This window comes from Neopsephotus bourkii, unplaced genomic scaffold (genome assembly GCF_033783945.1).
Source record: "Neopsephotus bourkii isolate Nb327-2 ecotype Australia unplaced genomic scaffold, CSIRO-AGI_Nbou_v1 NB_719, whole genome shotgun sequence".
Lineage (NCBI taxonomy): Eukaryota > Metazoa > Chordata > Aves > Psittaciformes > Psittacidae > Neopsephotus > Neopsephotus bourkii.
This window is the reverse complement of record NW_026901218.1, coordinates 2,894,160-2,908,994: the sequence shown is the minus strand read 5'-3', so window position 1 is coordinate 2,908,994 and position 14,835 is coordinate 2,894,160. Positions and strand designations below refer to the sequence as shown.

At 44.1% G+C, this 14,835-nt stretch overlaps 1 long non-coding RNA gene across 2 annotated transcripts; it reads right to left on the bottom strand.

The window, feature by feature from the left end:
* Positions 1 to 289: 289 nt before the first annotated feature.
* On the bottom strand, positions 290 to 5,704 carry LOC133212626 (uncharacterized). 2 transcript variants are annotated; one of them, XR_009725555.1, is made up of 3 exons: positions 5,135 to 5,704; positions 3,478 to 3,562; positions 290 to 1,701 (listed from the first exon to the last, which is right to left on the bottom strand). It is a non-coding gene; the product is annotated as an uncharacterized LOC133212626 (long non-coding RNA). The 2 variants fall into 2 exon arrangements; XR_009725554.1 differs by lacking the exons at positions 3,478 to 3,562; positions 5,135 to 5,704 and adding an exon at positions 2,219 to 2,322.
* Positions 5,705 to 14,835: the final 9,131 nt, after the last annotated feature.

The window sequence follows — 14,835 nt, the reverse complement described above, 5'->3', positions numbered from 1 at the left end:
TTCCTGCTGATAAGAGCAAACAGACACCTCCTGCTTTCCTCTCCCACACAAAGGTAGGAAGAGCAGAAGTCAAGCACCCTCCATCTCTCCTGCCTCTGGTACACCCAGCCCAAGGTGAGAGACATTTTCGGATCATTCCATACAGAGATGCTCAGGATTTGCAGCGTAACAGTGAGAAACTTGGCAAAAGTTTGCTCAAAGCGTTATGCTGTGTGAGAATGCCTCAAACAGTCAATGGCTGAGACACAGGTGCTTTTAAATCGCTCTCACTTTGAGGAAAAAGTAAAAGCAAACCAACAAAACAACGTGCTTTAATGCTTTGGCAGTTTGCTTGCAAGTCACCACTGAGAGAATTTAAACTGATGGGTTATCTCCAAGGAGGAAAGGATTGTGCTCTTTTGAACAGAAAATGATTTCATCTCAAATACATGCTGGAAATAACAGTGTGTACTGCGTGGAACAAACAGGACCCACTAGTAGCACTTTTGGAACAGAACACCAACATAAGCTTTGAGCTGTCAGGTCAAGTTGTCTGCAGCCACCTTTCCAACCACTCCTACATGAAACATTACTACACTTAAATCTTGCATGAAACCCAGTGAAATTCATCTTTATATTGAACTTGCTGCACCAAGATCTCCAAGCATTAGCTCCTATTTCAAACAAAATATTTTCACTAAAGCACCTTACTGTTGCTGAAAAAAAAAGCCTCCTAAATGACATTAGGCTTCAAAGCCAAAACCAAACGCTTTTGGTTGATTACCAAGCACAAGAGACAAGTTTAGACACAACACATGGGAATAACCACCAATGTCCAAAGCAGCTTCTCCCAGTTATATTTAGGGAACTTTTCCAATGTGGCAGAAATTCAGGGGTGGAGATGTTTTAACTTATTTGACAGGAAGCCTGGAAAAAAAATGACATCTTGATTTCTTTCTTAGTGTTTGTTACCATTGATACCTTTCAACTCATTCTGCATGAGATCACTTTCAGATCAGTTTCAGATCAGAAAGCTTTCAGATCAATTCTGCTTCACTCTGTTGTGACTGCTGGAGATAGGAAGGGCTGTGGAGGATGGGGCCACCACTCCTGCCATTACATCGTTAGTGTCCACAAAATCAGAGCAGGACCATCTCTTATAGTGGGAGCATCGGCTACCTGCCTACACATCCATGAATGCCCCAGTGTCAGGAGACAGTTTATGCTGGAGCTTGTTCTTGGGGCACAGAATGTACTGCTTATGTTTCAAAGCTTGTGGCACAGTGTGAGGTCTCTGCCCCGCTGACATACCAGCATGACACTTTATTGGGCAGACTCAAGATGTGATTGAAGGCAAACTGATGGTCCTGGTGACAGAAACCTTCCCTGGGAGATGTGTGCCTCAGTCAAATAACATGTGATCATCCAAACTAAGGTCTGTAGCAGCAGTGGGACTCACTGAAAGAATGAGACAACTTCTGCATCTCAGGACTCATCCTGTCAGGGGCACATATTCATTCATATAAAAGCAGGTTCTTCCCAGCACTACTCAGCACACTGATGAAGAGAACAAAATCCCCAGGACCAGCCTTTCTCAGCCCAGCAATGAAACACCAAAGCCAAGGGAAGATTTCTTCCTGTACACTGTGTGGGCTCTGACAATGACTGTGTGTCCCTTTGCTTGTGGCAGCGGGTGGCAGCATAGACAGTGCTCTCCAGGACCTGTTTGGGCATGAAGATTGTGCTGAAGAGCTGGGGAAGCAAAGCACTGTATTTGGCATGTGTTTGGGTTTTATTTTTCAGTGCTACTCAGTCAGGAGGATGCTGTAAGAAACACTAAATCCCTTTTTGAATAGACAGCTTCCATTGGTATTCAACTTGTGCTTTCTCCTCCTTACTGCCTAACCCATCAAACCTGCCAACTGCTTCACTAAGTACACTAAGCAATGGCAAAGGATCTCAAGGCACACGAGGAAAACCAGTCATGTAATCTCCTTGCTCTAATATAGTAAATAGCCAGCATATTTACTGAATGTAAAGGGATATAAAAAAGGGGTTTTGTGTTCCACTGCAGCATCTCTCAAGATGCAGATAGAGACATTCTCTAAGCTCAAATAGGACTAAACCCAGACTTCAATTCTTCAAGCGCATCAGCAAACACTGGTTTTGTGCTTGCTGTGTTTGCTGATGCTTATCCTACACCAAATAATGTAATATATAACAAACCAAAACAGTTTACCTGCATTTCAGGCCTCTCACGTAATGCTGATTCACTAGACATCACGTAAGGGCTGCAGTTAGTACCCAACAAACACTTCTGGTTTGGGGTCAGAGTGGTGACAAGAAGGAAACAACATTGCTCTTGTGATCTGGATTAGGGACCATGCTGAAAACGATGCAGGGAGGTCACAAAACCACTCAGATAAAATGAAAAAAGTCAAGTGAGAAAGAGCAGGAAAACCATCACAGTGTGTTTTGGGGTCAGAACCCTAAGGAAAATAAAAGGAATGTTTGGCAGCACAGCTTTTCCACAGAGTTGCGACTGCAGGACCACCAGAAACACTGTGCAAGTTCAGCCTTAGTGATGCAACAAGCGACTGTGGGCTCTGCTCAGCTGTGCCTGCACCCCACGCCCACAGGCCTGGCCTTTGCTAGTGTTTACTTGGCTTATGGGTGGTTTTTAATCCCATGTGATGGGTTTTTCAAGTGTGCCAATTCCTGCTGTAGCCTGCTGCCAGCTGATAGATGGTTTACGCCACTAAGGTTGAGAATTGCTAAAGAGCAGTGGGGATACTTTCTCCTGCTAATGAAAGTAGCAAGCAGAGGACTTCAAAAACCCTGTAACCTGCATGCAGCCAGCTACAGAGCAAGCTTGGCTTGGGGTGAAAAGAAACTGCGGGACAGAGCTCCATAGGGAGAAACAACTAAAACATAACAAATCCTCCAGGCAGAGTGCTTAAAGACAGGCTGTAGCATTAAACCACTGCGGTGCCTGCAGGGAGTGAGTGACCACATAAGAGATGTGAGCCAGTGGGCTTATTTTCCTGGAAGAACAGAAAGAAGAAAAAAAGAAGCAAAATAAAGAAAGGAAAAGCAAAGAAATTTAACTATGAGCTGATTGTCCCTGTCTTATTCCCATTCTCCAGGAGTAGATCTATAGCTTCTATATGTGCTTGTATATGCACAAACGTGCATATGCGCATACACATACACATCCCCACAGCTTGAAACCTTGCAGACAATCCAAAAGCATTTGTGGAAGCTTAAACTGATTAAATCAGAATACACATTTCAGGGACTCCCATTTTTTGCTGAAAGCCTCACCCCCATCACTACGACAGCTTTTCAGTCCAGCCAGCCCAGAGCCCCCTTCACTGCTTCCACTCCCATGCCTCTGCCAGCAATACAAATAGTAATACAAAGCCACACACAGTTGAGGAGTAAATACTCGTTATTATTTGCCTTGACACTTGGGGAAGCACTGGAAGGTTCAGCTACCTTGCTTTTTCACATTGTCCTGTTATCACCCAATGTCAAACTTCCTCTGCTTGTTTGCTTTACAATTGCTCATCCCTTGGGAAAACTGCGGGGGAAGAGTCAGGGCATGTGGAACAGAGAGCAGCAATTTCACTGAGAAATAATAGTAACCAAAGTGAACTGATTATCAGTGCAAATGAGACAAGCAAGATTCCCAGTTGCATTATCTCCAAATTGCTACCTGCCTGTTGCTGTGCCTGTGATTAGCTGGGTTCAGCACCCCATCCTTTTCCCGCTCATTAATTTCAGCAGCAGTTCCAGCGAGTGTAACAGGAGCAGATTGTGTCGGTTTGCTAAAATGCTGTAAAGGTGCCTGGATGGTGCACTCGAGCCAGAAAGACAGTGAAACTGCTTTGAGGTGTCTGTTCCTGGGGCTTCACAGCAGAGTAGGTACTGGTGTGCATGCAAGGGACCTGGTGTGCCTGAGCACCATGTGGAGATGCTGCACCTCCCTCCAGTCCCTTCCTGCACACTAGGTGACTTGCTTCTCTTTGCCTTTTCTTAACTCACAGGTTGAAGTAAGGTACCTGAACTGCCCATACAGGATCATTCAGTGATTTAGGCTGCAGAGGATCTTTGGAGGTCTCTAGTCCAACCTCCTGCTCTGAAGCAGGGCCAGCTTCAGAGTTAGGTGAGGTTGCTCAGAGCCTGGACCAGCATATTTGAGTGTCCCACAGCCTCTCTGGGTCCCGATTCCAACACTTAACCATGCATTCACATGAGGAAAATTTATACCCCTTGCACTCTGACTGACATTCCCTTACCAGCCATTGTGCTGTTGCCCCAGCCCTTGCTACTATGGGTTGAGGTGGGCTCTGTCACACAGCTGAGCATTGCCTGGGTGTGATCTTCCCTCAGCAGCTCCACCAGAACAGTTGTGCTTTACAAGGCTTCTTGTACCATGATCTGGCCACTGAATTTAGCGTGCAGTTGTGCTACTGCTCACTTAGACAAAGCACTGAACAGATGAGAAAGCTCCTCTATTGACAGTGCTCCAATATTTTTTTTCTGCAGCTAAATAGAAGAGAAAGTTGGGTTTCACATAACGGGAATCGAGCTCTTGGACAGCATTATTACCCCCCTGCTGTCAGCACATCCACCCTGGCTTTCCAGCCTCCAAGGGGAGAGAGCAACCCCAGCATTTACCATGTCAGACCCTACCCTGCTGTCAGCCTGGGTGGCTGAAAACCTCACCCTGAAACTTCTTTCAGGAAGCACTTTTGCTTGCAGGGTTTCCTGCAGAGCACACAGTGCACTGTGCCTTTCCCTCAGCAGTAGGCTGGCATGATGAGCATCTCCTTCCCAATAATATTTTGTTTGAAGATCCTGAAGGAAAATAATTGCTCATGCTCCCCATCAGAAAACCAAACAATTACAGTGGTGAGTGATATTGTAACAGTGCCTATAATTAAGGAACTGCCAGCATTTTAATTATAAACTAATAACTTCAGTGGCTGACAATCCTGCTGTACAGCAGAGCCATTAAAAGCAAGATTGCCAGTTCCAGAGTTACAGACCAGCAATTAAAGTTTTAAGGAGCTTTTTTTGTACTTTTTGCTTATTAAGATGTGTTCCTTGCCTATTAAGGGCTTTGGGGAAATTTCAGTGAAGTCCTTACATTAATGAATAGTGGGTTTTCCTTTAACTTTCAATGATTCCTCTGTCACAGCATGGGGTGAGGACATCCTGAGGAGAGCAAGTATCTCACCAGGCTTTCTGCAATCACACTGAAGCTGACATAGGTGCTGCTTTAACGTGTTCCACCTTCCAAGCACTGGGACAGTTATTGCTCAGTACCACCAAGGAGCTTTGCTGAAGTCTGTTTAGAAGGTGCTTTAAGTACCAGTGGGGATTTATTCAATTATTACTTAAAATAAAAAAAAAAAATATGTTAGACAATAAAATTTCATTAAGCATTAAGAGGTTAAGAACTCACTACTTTGCAATATTAAAAACACTAAAAATGAGATGAAGCTTGTCCCTTCTCCAGCTTCTGAGCCATTGCAGAACCAGGCTGAGGTTCAGCTTTCCTTTTCCTTCATTCAGGAATTCAAAGCATTCAAATGCTGCAGACATGGAGTCCCCCCAAGACTGCCTGCCCCTGCAATGGTTCACACATTCCAAGCCTGTGCTCATCCCACAGCCAAGCAGGTCAGGAGGAGCAGAGAAGCTGGCATCACACAGCCAAGTGGCAGTGAGCATACAAGTTCCTGTAAGCTCATATAGCCCTGTGCATACAGGTCCCAGACACACCAGCATCACCTACTCAGTGAGTTTGCTGCTGAAAACTTCCCTACCCTGCAGCAGCCATTGCACAACCCAGGACCGCAATGGAAACACTCCCAGTAAATGCTGCTGTTAGGTCAAGCCACTTCAAACCAAGCGCAGGGTGAGAAACAGGGCAACAGAAATGACAAATGCTGATCTAGGGATGTCTGCACAGACAGATGTTACCTGCCAGCAAGGCAGGAGTGTGCTGAGACCCAGGGTGTGCCTGGCTTACACAGCCAGCCTTGCCCTCACTGCAATGGGGACAAAGCCACAGCCAGGGCATGGCCCTTCCTCACCTCCCTGCCTTTTCCATCATGGGTCTCCAGTGAGGACCAGTGCACAGGATTTTCACTCATCCCCTGCCTGGGGACACACAGGGATGCTCAGCCGTTGAACAGAGACATCCACTACCCAGGAAATCACCCGCACTGCGGTGCATCTCTGGGAGCCTGTTTCCAACCTTCAGGCCTGGCTCAAGGGGAAGGTCCCTGCAGAGCTCAGAAGATGCAACACTTGGGAATAAACGCTTGCTGATCAAGACACACCATGTCTTAATTACACAGAGCCAGTATTCGCAGCACTTCCTTTGCAGAAGCAGATATTGATGCTTGGCCTCATGTGATTCTGAATGCCACAAATACACTTATTTGTTTCCATTACTTACGTTTTGCATATTTTTCTAAACCTCAGATTATTAAGCACAGTTTTCTATGCTGGAGAGCTCAAATATCACAATATGCAGGGGTATGCCTCAAAGCTTCTAGCAGGCACTAGTGACATCTAAGCTATGCTAAAATACTTCTTTGTCCACCTCTTTAAACCGTATGAATGACGATTTGACACCTTTTCCATAATCTTTTGAAGAGCTGTTCTAAAGGAGGGAGGATTAACCTTAGGGCAGGGCATAAGCAAGGACAGAAACTGGGGTTTGTTCAGCACTCAATCACTTCTCATTCCAGAGCTAGTTATGCGAGATGTTAATTTAAACTGGCAGCAGATTTTGCATAAAGACATCTCAGAACACCAGCCAGCCCCAGCATTTGCATGGATTTTAGTTTTCATGTTATTAAAACCTTTTAATGAAGTTTTCCAGGATAGATCTTACTTCAAGCTTTGCTGCTCTGACGTTCAATGCTAGTTGAGCGTATGCACACTCCAAGGGGTAAAGCAGGGTATTTTATTACTGTTAAGTGTCCTGTGCTTGGCCTTCTTCACATTATAGGACACTGAGAAACACTGAGGTTATGTCCATAGGATTCGCAGCATCCCTCCTTTCCTTGTATGTGACAGGACTGCCTAGAGCTTTTATGCAGGAGCAAAACATTTACTGTTGATACTGGAACCATTTCTATGACATCTTCTTTCAGTCTAGAATGTATTTATTTTATCCTCTCTTTATAATGATAGCTCCACTGGAATGGTTACCACGCTCCAGAGAATTTATTCTCCACAGGCTACGTTTCCCTTCTGAAACCAGAGACAACTGCTGAAAACAACTTACATCCATTTCTTTTTTCTAACTGGAAAAAACCCTCTTGAACCCTGAAGTTGCATCTTTAGAAGACTGACGGCAAACCCTGAATTCATTTACTTGTTCAGCACAACTTGCTCTTGAGGTGTCACACGGTTCTTTATCTACTTACTCCCAGTTCAAGCCTCCTATTTCATATTTTAAAACCAAAAATGATCAAAACATACCCTGTGAAAGGACTCTTTCCCCCCCCCTCTCCTTTCCTCTCCCCTCTTTGCAGAGGGATGCCTTGCAAACCCGCCCTTGCCCACCTTCTCTCCACTTGCTCCTCAGCAGTGTTGGGAGCAGAGCTCCTCTATAGCATCACTTCCCACCTGGAATGGGGGAGATCCTCAGCTGATTCACCCACTGCAGTCTAATGGGTTCCTGTACTTGCTGGGAAGTGACCCACAGTCCTGAGTGTAAAAGAGGAGCAGAAAACAGGAGAAAGATTGCTGTCTAATTATAGGTAGTACTTCTACACACAGGCACAAGATGTTAATGTCAGGGAAGCTCATTTCTGTCCTGTGTCTTCCGTTACTTATTCTGCATTCTTCTTAGGATACAAGAGAGAGCAACTCCTACATACAATTTATATATATCTGTAGATGTGTGAGAGATTCTTAATAAAAAGAGGATGACAGTTGCCACAGGAAATTATGAATACATGCATATGTACACACTCAAACACGCACCCGGAGCCTTTATGAGACTCTTCCATTTCTTGAAGGAAATACTTTTAAAGAAGCGTGATGCCCCTCTTGCTCGAACCAAGAGCTCAGCAGCAAAGAAGGGGGTGAATATGCACCCAAGCCTTCCTCATAAGCTCTGATCTAAGAGAACATGTCACTTTGTGATGTGGGCATGTGAATAAGTCATCTTCGTGTAAGCCACAGCACAGCTACTCTAGTAAATATGCATTTACCTTTCAGTTACTGCAAGGTGGAACATACGGAGGGGTAACTGCTTCACATGGCAATTGTGAGCATCAGCTTTCCTCTCCAGGAGGGAAGAGTGGGGTTTCATTTCTACTCCACTCTAAATGCAGCAACCAAAGAAATGAGGCAGCTTCACTTGAGATTCAGACACTGACAAAAGGCAGTAAGACTCAAGCTTGTTTTCCTCCAAAACACCTGTAATTGCTACAATAATAATCAGTTTAGTGAAGGATAGTTCGATCAATCTGGCCCTGGGAAAACATTAAGTAATAATAGTTTTGTACAAGCTTCAGCCTAGTGTCTTTATTAAAAACCTACATCAAAGCCCATGCCTAGTCCAGTCTATTCATGCTACCCCTCTCATTTGAAACATGCTCATACACCAAAGAATCCTGATGGATTGGAGCCCTAGGAGGTAAACCAGCAGATTGAAGAGGTTAAATGTATTTCTTTACTAATGGGACTGATGCTGTTCAAAGCTCCCATAAAAATTCAGTGTGAAGAGCTTCCCGAGCTCAGGGGGTTTATAGCCTTCATGATCATTCAACCTTTAAGCAGATACAAAGACAATTTTTCTCTGCCTCTCTCTGAATATATCCATCTCCTCAGGAGCAGGAGACAGACTTTTAAAGAGAACTTGATAAAATTCCTGAGACAGCTCATTAATTCTAGTCACTTCAGCAGTGACTTCCCCACCAATTGTGGCACTCAAAGAGGTTATGGATTGCCTTAGTAAGAACGAATCCTATTCATTAGCCATTTCCCTGTACTTGCATATTAATATTGTCTGGCCTTGTTAAATATAGAAACCTATTTTCTTCTAATCCATCTTTAACAGGCATTTTGTTTCCTAAGGGTAGCCACAAAATAATTGATACTGAGTTATCCCACGTCTAAAAAGCTTGTGAAATTCCCCAAGTGGCCTCCTGTTGCTGCTGTGGAGTTGGGGCATGCTGCTGGTTCACTCTATAGATATTGTGCGTGCACCACTGTTTTGATGGGGAATTTAGGATCTTTTGCCCTGCACACCCTCTTCCCCACTTTGTGAAGGCATGATTTAGACAGTAGACTTTTATCTCTGTTACACATGTGCAGAGAAGCTGTGGTTGCCCCATCCCTGGCAGTGTTCAAGGCCAAGTTGGATGGGGCTTGGAGTAACCTGCTCTAGTGGAAGGTGTCCTTGCCCATGGCAAGGTGTTGGAACTGGGCGTTAAGGTCTCTTCCAACCCAAACCATTCTATGATTCTATTATAAACAGAATTCAGTGGTGAGAATAGGAAATAATAACCACAGACAGTGCAAGTTGTAGGTCTGAAGGACTTTGCAGCAGTCCTTTATCCTGTCCACAGCTCAGATTCACACAGCACTACCCAAACAAGTATCACTGAAACTCTCAAGTAACTCAAAAGCAGAAAGACTTGGAAGCAGCAGGAGGTAACTTGCTGCCAAAGAAATCTTTATTCTGCAGGTTAAAGGGAATTCTGTTAATTTATTTGACTAAAATGAGAGCTGGTTGAAATCTCTCAACTGTGTTTTATTGAATGATTTTTTTCATGTAAACAGAACTTTTGAAGGACCTTGGGGAGAGGAGGTGTATTGAAGAAAATATTGCTTCCTTGGCAAAAGAAAGCTTAAAACTTTGGAGGTTTCTATGAAAATGAGGTCTCTTGTGCTGTTAACTACATACCCTGAAATAAGAAAAGGGATTTTCATCTTTTTTCATCAGCTTCCAAGATTAATAGCTTTACAAGAGTCTAATCCTTTTGGAAATCCAGCACAAATACTTCCCTTTTGCATCTTGCAATAACAAACTATTCAGCCAAGGTAGATACACAAAAACCTAGCAACTAATTTGTGCTCATTTGGTCATTCTGATGAGGCTGCAGTAAAAGAACTGGAAACTGGAAGAATTACAAGGGAACTCCCAAATACTGAGTGGCAGCCAAAACCTCCCCCCTGGTACTGACAATGTACCATCAGTAAGGAGTGGTTCAAACCCATGGCTGCTGCTCAGCTTCTGGCTGTTGGTGTGGCAATATTCATTGTAATGAGGAGTTTCTGATGAGCTGTTTATAGCACAAGCCTGGGTATGGATCATTTTCTGAGAATAACTTCAGTGAAAGAAATAAAAACCACTATCTGCTGGAGCTTTTTGACAACTTGTAATTATGGTTGGAGCTGCAGTCAAGTGATTTCAGACAGGAGAGCAGGTAATTTCCCAGAGTTACCCACTGGAGCAGCACCCTCCCTATCAGGTCACTCATGGAGAAGAGAATGCTCCCACCATCCAAGTTCCTGCAGGAACCTGAGTACATACAAGAGTATGTGCAGGAGGGGAAAATGTGGGGTTTTTTATCCCTTAAGGAAAAAAACCCAAACCCCTTCAAATTTTCTACCCTTTACAGTCTCTAGTTATTTTCTTTATGCTAAAAATACACCGGAAAACTCATCTCTCAAGTATTCCTGCACAGCACTGAAGCCCTCCATCCCCATGTGTCTGCTGCTGTGTGTTGGAGCTCCAGTTGTGAGCATCACACTTCAGCATTTAATTCTGCACTGAGTGACCTCCACTATTTTCATACTGACTGGACACACAGTATAACCATGACAAAAGTCCTTGTCCTGCTCTTTTAGCAACTGACTTGCTTCCCATCCTCAGTATCTGTGCTGTATGCTTGACTCACTCCAGTTCAAATGCCATCTAGCATGGTCCCCCATGTGTTCAATAACTGGACCCTTGTAGGGAAGTACAGTTGAATTCAGCATCCTTTAAATCATTGCTGACCTTAGCAACGGTACACCTGAACCTATTCCCAACAAATTTCACTCTACTTTGATGCAAGACCAACATAAATGAGATCAGAAATGTGATTCATCACTTTTAGAAGCTGCTTTGCTGTGTTTTTCAAGAGTCATCAAGCTCTCTCAGCTGAATTTTACCAAGAAATCAATTATCTACTAGCAATTGCATTATCAAGAAAGGTTCCCAGTGATGTAAATCATCGTCACCTTGCTGAAGCTGGTAGCGCCTAGCACGAGCTGGGCAAGTAGCCTGCCTCTTATTAGGATGAATGGCAATATATGATACTTGTTCAGCTGACAGACATTTATGGAGAATAATTATGGAGACTGCAAGAATATCAGTTACTTTGGCATGTTAATGGTTTCTCTTTAATTAGATATACAGGCACAGAAGTGATTGCAAATAATTCAGTTGTTGCTGAGCTAATGTGTCTTTACCAGGACAGGTCCCCAGATGTACTTTGTTCTGCACCGAAGAGCAGTCCATCAAGTATGGGAAGCTCTTCAAGCAAGACCAAGGCTGGAAACACCATCTGTGAAGTAAAACTGAGCCCAAGTGTTTTGTTTGCCACAAACTACCCTGTTCATGGTGGGGTCTAGCCAGACCCAAGCCCACCCCTAGCTGGAAGCAAAACGGATGTGTACCAAGCAGCTGGTGCTATTCGGGTTTGCATGGGATACAGCAGGGAAAGGAGGAGAAAGATTCTGGGGAGGATGAGCCCCTAGCAGGTCACAGTGAGCACTTGCTGGGCCATGGTGCTCATGGGGCAGGCAAGCATCCTGCCCTCAGTGCTCCTGGGGATGGAGGTGGCTTTAAGCAGCCTCTTCCATGCTATTTTCAGAATGCAATTTGAAAACTAAACACTCTTTCGCTTTTGACCTCAGATATTAATATCTCAAAGAATTACCTTGTCATTATGTGGAATATATTATTCCAACCATGCTTAATTTTAATAACCACCTAGCATTAGCAGTATGAGTTGCTTTGTCAAGCTTTCAAGGTCACTGAGGAGTTAGTTTGTAAGGATCCAACTGAAATTGCAGGTGTTAATGTACGTGAAACACTGGTATCTGTATATAGTAACACAAGGCCTTTCCATACAGGAACATTTTTAATGCTAACTGCTTATTTAAAAATCCTTTCTATAGACCCCTTTTATTTTCTTATCTTTCATATCAAAAAAGCCCTATTTCAATCCACTTCCTAGAAAACTGGTGAGCAAAGCAGCTTCCACTTCTCTCTCCAGACACTACAGCTGTGGTACCATGAGGGACCATCTTCCCCATACTCCATTTCCCCAGGAATTTCTTCCTTGTGGTCTGCAATGAATGCCACAGGGTAAAAAGAGAGCAGTGAGCTATGAACTGGTATTTAATCCCTTGTTTCTAGGAGCAGAATGCAAAGTTGGCTGCATTTCCAGAATGGATGCTGGCTTAATAACTTTTCCCCATGTCCTATAGCAACCCTGTTGGCATACATCATCCTTTACACGGACACCACACATGCACGTACATCTATGGGTGCAAAACCTATATGCATTTCAGCTTCCCTTTTTTAACCCAAGTGTGGATAATGGAGCATGGTGTGGACAATCCTGGCTTTGCTGGGATTTAAGGAAAGACTAAACTCCCCTCACCCCCCTGCCTGCCTCCAATAGTCTCCACAAGAAGGAGAGCTGCTTTGTTCAGCATCAGCCATCCTTGCTTAGAAAGAGAATTTGCTTTCAACGAGACACACAATTGCTACACATGGCATTCCTCAAAACAATGCCATGTTTAGCAATTGGTAGCATTAAACATTGAAAGGAATTTTCTCTGATGGAGTTTGACAACTTTGCCCAAGAAATAAAATTAAATTTCTTCAAGCTGCCAATAGTCTTTAATAGAAGCAGATTTAAATACAAACTAAAGTTCCCTCACACTGTGCTGTAAATCACATGGGAAACATAATTCATTTGCAGCAGTTTTCAACAAGAAAACTTGGCAGCCTTTCAGCAAGTTTCATAATTGCTCTATTTTAAACTTCAGCTTGAAAATGCTCAAGATAGCTTTTTAGTTTTATTGAAAGGTTAATTTCACACCTACAGAAAAATATCAGCTTTCCATTAGCTCTAACGGAGTGTTAAATGTGAAAATTACAGTCCCTTCATATAAATGTGAAGAGTTTGTTGCATTTTTAACCTAGCTTGCTTTCCCATTCTTTCCTGGGCACTGATTTCCATCACTCATTACATGAACTTGGTATTACTCCTGGGTGAGAGCTGCAAGACAACACTGGCTGCAGCATTTTGCGTGCTAGCTATGTGGGACAAGCACTGAGCAATACTACTAACTCTTCACAGATTTAGGTCTCAAAAATGGCCATTTTTGCATCTCTGGACTCTATTTATTTATAGAACAGTACAAATAAGGGGTAGACAAACAAGAGATTTACCTGTCTCCCTCCCCATCCATAAGCTACCCCTGGGGGCCAGCCTGCTTCTGTGGCCCCCCTCCCATGACCAGGCAAGAACAGCTCCTCTCCCGCTGGAGGGGTCAAATTAGGATGCAGAATTAGGAAGAACCCCAATAGGATATTTCTGGTGACCTATGCACTTGGTACAACACTCCGTCACACGAAGGTGCACTGGGTCCATCAGTCATTTGGGCTGGGGGAATGTCCCCCTGGAGCCACTCCTACATCACCAGTGGAGCCCCAGTAGGGCACCTCTAGGAAACTAGAGCTAAATATCTTGTCGTAGGTATTTTGTGACACAGCCTGAACCTCAGCCTCACATGCCTTAGACCAGGTTTTGGATGGTCCATGCAGACATGATGCTTTAATGGTTAGTGTTTGCAATCTTCACTTCCCCAAACCTAGTGCTTTCCCCCACCTTCTCGACCCAGCGCTTCTTAGCAATTAAACACATATAGCACTTGTAGCAGTAGTTTCAGTTACCCTCATGGATACAGACACATCACGGCTCCCAGAACCATCATTCCTCCAAGTTTATGTGCAAGCATGAGTGTGCACACTGTTGGAGGGGGTGGAGGACAGGCAGATAGAGCAGAGTGAGTTCGTGCAGCCATATGCAGAAGGAATGCCATTAGAGAAAAACCTAGCCTTTGCCTCCAGGAAAACTATGAATCAGTCTCTCCTTTAATGGGAAAAAAGTCACACTGAATTTCATTTAAGTGTCTTAAATTCAGTCTCACCAGAAACTGTTTATCAGGTGAAAAGGGAAAGAGAGTGGGTTAATTAATCCTGAAGAATCCTGGTACCATGGCTGTGTGCAAGGTTATTTACCATTGCACTGTTTTCCCTTAAGTGCAAATCATGACCTTGTCTTTGCCAAGGACTTCCGCTTAGGAAGTTGATGCTTGGGGCAGAGAGGTCATCTCTAGCATCATATCAGAGCTGCCATATCTCCCCATCCAACCAAGCAAGATTCAGTTCACAGCCACCAGCACACCAGGGTGCTGAGCCACATCGCAGCTGAGATTACAGCACATACACGGGCTGCTGCATCCCGGGTTCCTCAAGTACAATTTAAGCACTACTTGCAGACAAAGGATTAATACAACAAAAGAGGCAGGTTTCTTGATTGAGAGTTACATTCCCCGCCCTGAGCTGCTCTATGTCAGTGCGATGGCACACAGGGGCAGGCCATGCAGCACAGCACAGGTATAGGCCACAGAGCACCTTCTCCTCCATAGCACACAGTATCCACCTCACTCAAGAAGAGCTCCTGAAGTTTTGGTAATCAGTGGGAATTTTTGTTGCAAGCTTCATATCCACAGTCCCCAAGAAATAGCTGG